This window comes from Octopus bimaculoides, chromosome 11, assembly GCF_001194135.2.
Source record: "Octopus bimaculoides isolate UCB-OBI-ISO-001 chromosome 11, ASM119413v2, whole genome shotgun sequence".
Classification (NCBI taxonomy): domain Eukaryota; kingdom Metazoa; phylum Mollusca; class Cephalopoda; order Octopoda; family Octopodidae; genus Octopus; species Octopus bimaculoides.
The window spans coordinates 41,393,345-41,398,669 of record NC_068991.1 but is presented as its reverse complement, the minus strand read 5'-3'; the positions used below and the strand labels follow the sequence as shown (position 1 = coordinate 41,398,669).

Below are 5,325 nucleotides of genomic sequence, written 5' to 3'. Positions count from 1 at the left end.
AGTAGAAAAAAAATTAATTAAAATATGTAGAAAATTTTTATTGATGAGATTATCTCCCCTTCTCATTTGATATTTCTGGTAGTTGCCACTAAGTTCGTCTACCCGAGATGTTTTCAACGAATCATGAATCAGGGACCCCTTCAGTCATGAATGACCATGGGATTGCACCTACAAAGTTACCCTCCGAGGTACAAGTCCGGGTAAGGTTGTTTATGGAAGACCAGTAGTCAGTCGCCCATGCATACCAGCCTCCCTTCTCCATGCCACCGATGTAATCCAAGGGAAAAGCAAAGGCCGATACAGTTTGGCACTAGTGACGTCGCAACTCATTTCTACAGCTGAGTGAACTGAAGTATCGTGAAATAAAGTGTCTTGCTCAAGAAAAGAACACGCTGCCCGGTTCAGGAATCAAACTCACAACCTCACGATCATAGGCTCGACGCTCTAACCACTGAGCCATGCAAGAATATACCTTTGGTATTATTTGACATACTCTCATTTATCTTTGTTGTTGGAATAGGAGCTGATGGCTACTCTGAATTAGTTCTCTTAGTTCACTTTCACTTCACTTAGGAAAATTACGTAAGTCATATAATTGTGTTCTACTCTTCTTTGTATATATTGAAGAGTCCCCTACATACATACATACATACATACATGTTTTCTTTGTATTTTTCTAACGACATTCGTGTCAAGAGGGCCACTAATTACCACAACAGAACATATCTTTCTTTTGTGGTCCCACACGATATGTGGCCGGTTGCGTTTTAGTGGCTGTTTAAATTTTTAAGTTCCACCAATATTCTTTTGACCCATTGATCTCAATATGTCAACTTCGTTTCTAGGTATTTTCTTTTTTATTGTATGTATGTGTGGGCATGAGTGTATGTGTGTGTGTGTGTATGTGTATTCATTTAAAAATAGTTGATGAGGCACTCCAATACTACGCAGAGTATTACAAATAAAATACAAGCACAATCGAGCATACAATATTTGGTGATGAATGAAGCCTTATGTCCACAATATTCCAGCTAGGCCAACAGATATGGCATTTCATTGTTGTTGGTTGAACAGCTACAAAGAAAAGCATAGATGAAAACTTTGATCGACCTTCCTGGGTAACTTATCTGCATGTTTCCTTTGGACTGGAAATCAATAAGTCCATAGATACACAGACATACAGAAATTGTCCAAAGGGAATTTTTCTGACAACTCAATAGTATTTCACATATTTAGTTTAGTTATATTGCTGACTGTTTTACTATCTGGAACACTTCAGTTAGACATAATGTACAACTTCAAGATTCCTTGAAGTATTATGTATAACTTTGTTGACAGACATCAATCAAATTCTAATAAACATAAACTCTACATTTACTGATTTATGATCATAAACTGGTAAATATATACATACATATACAAAAACATTCTCACAAACACACACACATTCATATATGTAGAAGGGGAGAGTGAGATGCATTTGTATATGCATATATATATATATATATATATATACACACACACATGTAAATGTCAAACGATGAAAATGAGTGCTCAACACTGCATTGGGAGATAAAATTTCTTTATTTGTGAATTAAGGCTACCATTGGTTTCGTGTTAAGAAAAGTTGGAAAATATCTTAATATGAACCAATTGTAGAATACGGCTGTCACTACATAAATATGATGATTGCATACTGCATGAAAGTACTAGTTTATTTCAATATTGTAAAATTGTAAAAAATGCAATAAAACATGAAAATCATACCATTGATTTTGCATGTGTGTTTGTGTGCGTGCGGACGGGCGGGTGTGTGTTTATATGTGCTGTTTACAGAGCAGAAATGTGTGTGTGTGTGCATGAAACTCTCAACTTTTCGGTCACTCTGTTGCTTTTGTTAAATATTAATAATATATATATATATATACTTTTATATGAGTTGTTAAAGGAGCAGAAATAATTGTAAAATTAGTCATCTAATAAAGAAAATTTTTAATCTAACACATTCTACTTATTTAAAAATATCTAGTATATAATATATGTGCATCTGTTTGTGTGGAAAGTTTATGTATATGTATATTCAGTCCACTCTGTTGGATGGTTGGTGCTAAGGGCATCCACCCATAAAGACCATGCCAAAACAGACACAGAAGCCTGGTGGAGTCTTCTGCCTGGCCAGCTCCTGTCAAACCATCCAACCCATGCCAGCATGGAAGACAGATATTAAATGATGATGATGTATTTGAGTGTGGGTATATATATATACATATATATACATGCACACTCACACATATGCTATTGTGTATGCATGTTTGTATATATGTATTTGTATGTGTATGTACGTATGTATGCATGCATCATACCTGTAGGTATACTCTCACACACACACACACACACAAATATATCCTTGTATGTAAATAAATCTGTATATGCATGTGTCAGTACATGTGAGCCAAGTGAATGATTCTTTTCATGCTGTTATGTCTTGTATTTTGGGACATATTTCCTCGTTTGTATATTACAAATACTGGAAATTTAAGTACTTGAGCTGATAGAAAATCAGCTCAACCCAGTGTAAGAAATATCATTTTGAGACTGGTGGCCTATTAGATTGCACCCGTCAGCCTTGTATTTCTAAGGACGGTAACTATCTCTTTTGTCAGCCATGTTTACATTGTAGGTTGACAAGTTGATTTTTTGCATTCCTTCCTCAGGCCTTTTTATTAACTTCTTTCTTGATTCTTTATAGAATCTACTTATTTTTTGTTTCTTTTTTTGTCTTTACTACTTTTATTTTATTGTATTTGTTCGTGTGCCTGATTTATCATTTCCATCTATTTCTGTTTAAATATAAATACATATGTCATTGGATTTGTTTTCCTTTCTTCTTAGAATTTATTTTCTGTTCAAATACAAACAGATCTTTGTTATTGAAATGTAGATAAGATTATTACATAATTTCAGCTTTCAGGTAGACAGTGCTGAGCATTGCAGCACAGGTAGTCACCTGGGGTGCCACGTGCTACTTGTGCGCCATATCATGTGCTGGGGATTTTCCAAATACAAAGATGAAAATATCAAAACAATAAATAAGATTAGATACAAATAAAATTTGAAAATTCTTTGCATGGAGTTAAGCTTGTTCTAAAATATAAACTAATGCAATCTCTTCATTAAAATAAATATTGCCAATAATAATTTCTCAAAGATATAAAGCGGGCAAGGGGCTATCCTTTTCACAAAGTGGGCCACATACAACATGGCTTGTTATGAGGCAGACTGAACTGCTAAAAAGATTCAAGGTAATTTCTTTTTGGTATGCCATTCACAAAGTCCTGCAGGCCACAGTTTACCCAAGACTAATCTAAAGCTTCCCATAAAAGCTGTTAGATTCTGCTACACAAATAAGTTATGGAAGGTCATGCCAAATTTGTGAATTGTATTAAAAGCAATGCTTACTATAGCTATAACTATGGCCATGGAAAAGAGGAAGAAAAGCTTATAAAGACTTATATGTGTTTGTTACATATTTCTTACGGTAAAAAGGTGTGGAAGCACCTTGTTAATTCAGTATCGCCCTCTCTCACGAATCTGAGACATCGACGTAAACACTGCTTAGTACTTAAATCTCCAGTATTTGTATTTAAATACTTCAAAATCAAGATTTGTAGACAATTGTCAATAGAAATTTTGAATAGAATATTAATAGCATGCGCCAGTTCAATTCCAATAGAAAATTATATACTAAAAAGGATAGATGTACAGTGTCATGAATGCATTAGCAGATCTAAATAAAAGAGGTATTTGTGATTTTTAATGTCTATATATACATTTTTTTTTTTCTATTTTCATATCTTTAATAAATTAGGAAAAAATCCATTAGAACTTCAGAAAAATCAACTGAATACTTTGGATTTCCTCTCACTTCCCCTCATCCTCACTGTGTTTATCTATATCAAAGGTTCTCAACAGATTTTGGCCCCTTTTGACCCTTGGAGTCACAAATGCCACCCCCACCCCCTAGAAAATATTTTTATTTTGCAATATACTACTTATTTTGATATCAGCAGATAATGATTAAAAAATAAAGGACGTCGTTTTACATATGCATTTGTACGCAGTCGGGAGTACAGATGTACAAATTGAAATGCAAAAAAACAAAATAATGAATTGAAAGTTTGGTAATTGCGTTTATTTCCACCACATGACACTTATGAGATCAATGTGATGTCTATCGAAAGAGTGCTCTTTGGTACAAGTAAATGCCAATGAAATCATTTCAAACCTTTCCGATTTCCCTTATCAAAACAGCTAGAACTTGTGCAACAATCTGACATATAAGTTACTGTCACTCGGGAAGAGGATTTTTTTATGCTTAAGAAAGAGAGTGTATTTGATAGAAATTGTTGAAATACATATGTACTTCATACGAATAGCAAATTGCGGAGGATGGTATTCACTGTACTTGGATCTAGTTAGTTTGAGACACAAAATCAGCCCCCTTTTAAAATGGTGTAAAAAAATCTGAAAATTTATCATATTAAACATTCATTTCTTATTCAGGATCTAGTTTGTTTCATTCACAAAATCTGCATTTTTCAAAAGGAAATAAAAAATCTGAAAATTGGTTATCTTGATGCAGTTTCCCACACATATTCCTATGAAGTCATGAACTTCTGGAGGAAAAATTTGACACACACTTTTTTTTTTTTTTCAATTTGTGGTTTAAAAATAGGGACAGTCCGAATCTACCATTCGTTTCTCTTTATAATTTCCAAATGATTTTTTAAATACTTTAAAATCAAAATTGTGTAAATATGTGTGCCAGAAACAGTAGTTAAAAATTAAGGAAATAGATATTGTGACTGACTTTTATTCCATTATTCTAATATCTTCTGAAACTTATACATATACATGTATAAATGCATACAGAAACATACAAATATATATACACACACACATACATTTTTACAGAATTAGTTTTATATACATCCTTGTGTATATCATCATCATCATCGTTTAACATCCGCTTTCCATGCTAGCATGGGTTGGACGATTTGACTGAGGACTGGTGAAACCGGATGGCAACACCAGGCTCCAGTCTAATTTGGCAGAGTTTCTACAGCTGGATGCCCTTCCTAACGCCAACCACTCAGAGAGTGTAGTGGGTGCTTTTACATGTCACCATATATATATAAATATTTCGGCATATTTACACAATTGTGCCCCAAAGACTTGCTTTTTCATAACCTTGAGAAAATTAAATATTTCTTTTCCACAAATATGCTTCAGATCATGTAGATTCCAATTAAATTGGAATTCATT

The 5,325-nt window shown here is 33.6% G+C and overlaps 1 long non-coding RNA gene across 1 annotated transcript in view; it reads left to right on the top strand.

Moving 5' to 3' along the window:
• The window catches only part of LOC106879747 (uncharacterized), a 9,699-nt gene that overhangs the window by 1,639 nt on the left and 2,735 nt on the right, over positions 1-5,325 (top strand). The gene's annotated exons all lie outside the window — the stretch shown is intronic.